The following is a 1,975-nucleotide window of genomic DNA, read 5'->3' as shown; positions in this document are numbered from 1 at the left end:
CTTCTCAGGGTCCATTCTGTGAGCTTAAAACGCTCCATCGTTTCTCAAAGCAATACTCACATTTGGAGCAATATTACTACATCAGCTAAATGGGTGGGGAGGGGCAGTAGATGGTAATCAGCAGGAGGTGTTTTGTTCACATCTTATCAGTGCATTGTTTATAGTTTATGAAATCTCAGGCTGGTCCTCAGTCTGAATTTGAAGGACTTTCTTGCAGCAACAACTTGGCACTGTAGTTATCTGCTAAGCTGTCAGTCATCATGTAATGGAACAAGGAAAACAGCTAAAACACAGGAATTAATAGCAAGAAGAAGGAATGACAAGAGTTTTATGCATTCCTCATGAGGTCTCAGATAGCCAGTTTGCTAGTAACAAGGGAAGGTTTTCTCTGAGGGAGATCTGGTGGAGTGGGAATGTGTTCCCCAATTCACTTCGTTCTTGTTCGCTCCACTGTTTGGCAGCTGCTTGCTCTTGATTTTAGCTTTACCCATGCTGTAATCTCCTGAATCGAAGTACTTCGGATTCTTCTGTAGACGTTTCCTCAAAAACTCTGATCCACTAGGTTTTTGTCCCAACTTTGGATATTTTAGCTTCAATTTTGCTTCCTCAGTCTTTTCAGGACTGATTACTGTGTCATCCATTTCCTGCCGTTCTTCACCCGAAGCTGCTTCAGACCACCTCACCTCCTCGTTCCTTGATGACATCACCGCCGCCCTCAGAGGGACCGCTGGATAACCGAGTCTGAGCTGAAGCATATCCCTCCGCACTGCCGTCCGCGCAAGGTAGAAAGTATTCAGCCTGGAGCTCGGTGACCAGTGGTGTTCTGCAGGGATCTGTTCTGGGCCCCCTGCTCTTCGTGATCTTTTTAAATCACTTGGATGAGGAAGTGAAAGGGTGGGTTAGTAAGTTTTCCGATGACACGAAGGTTGGTGGGGTTGTGGATAGCGTGGAGGGCTGTTGTAGGTTGCAACAGGACATTGACAGAATGCAGAGATGGGCAAAGAAGTGGCAGATGGAATTCAACCCGGAAAAGTGTAAAGTGATTCATTTTGGAAGGTTGAATTTGAATGCAGAATACAGGGTTAATGGCAGGATTCTCGGCAGTGTGGGGGAACGGAGGGATCTTGGGGTCCATAGACCCCTCAAAGTTGCCATCCAGGTTGATAGGGTTGTTAAGAAGGCGTATGGAGTGTTGGCTTTCATCGGCAGGGGAATTGAGTTTAAGAGCTGCGAGGTTATGCTGCAGCTCTATAAAACCCTGGTTAGGCCACACTTGCAATATTGTGTTCAGTTCTGGTCGCCTCATTACAGGAAAGATGTGGAAGCTTTAGAGAGGGTGCAGAGAAGATTAATCAGGATGCTGCCTGAACTGGAGGGCATGTCCTATGAGGAAAGTTCGAGGAAGCTAGGGCTTTTCTCATTGGAGCGAAGAAGGATGAGAGCTGACTTGATAGAGGTGTACAAGATGATGAGAGGCATAGATAGAGTGGATAGTCAGAGACTTTTTCCCAGGACGGAAATGACTATTATGAGGGGATATAATTTTAAGGTGATTGGAGGAAGGTATAAGGGAGATGTCAGAGGTAGGTTCTTTACACAGAGTGGTGGATGAGTGGAATGCGCTGCCAGCGGTGGTAGTGGAGTCAGATACATAGGGGCATTCAAGCGACTCTTGGATAGACAGATGGATGGTAGTAAAATGTAGGGTATGCAGGGTAGTTTGATTTTAGAGTAGGATAATAGGTCGGCACAACATCGGGGCTATTCCTTTTCGTCTATGCACCTCTGTGCTGCAACCTTGAGTGGGTCACCTCTGTCAATGGGACAACAATACCAGGGATCCTAATAGTGGTGTCTGAGATGAATTCTCTATAAGGTGTGATTCTATGAGAATTCTGAGTATAGTTGCTTGACTAGTCTGTGGGACAGCACTTCCAATTTTGGCACAAACCTCCAGTTGTTGGTGGGGACATCT

The 1,975-nt window shown here is 46.1% G+C and overlaps 1 pseudogene; it reads right to left on the bottom strand.

The window, feature by feature from the left end:
* Positions 1-349: 349 nt before the first annotated feature.
* On the bottom strand, positions 350-704 carry LOC109919379 (annotated as a pseudogene).
* Positions 705-1,975: the final 1,271 nt, after the last annotated feature.

The sequence above is a fragment of the Rhincodon typus genome, chromosome 12 (genome assembly GCF_021869965.1).
Source record: "Rhincodon typus isolate 14 chromosome 12, sRhiTyp1.1, whole genome shotgun sequence".
Taxonomy (NCBI): domain Eukaryota; kingdom Metazoa; phylum Chordata; class Chondrichthyes; order Orectolobiformes; family Rhincodontidae; genus Rhincodon; species Rhincodon typus.
This window is presented reverse-complemented; position numbering and strand designations above follow the sequence as displayed.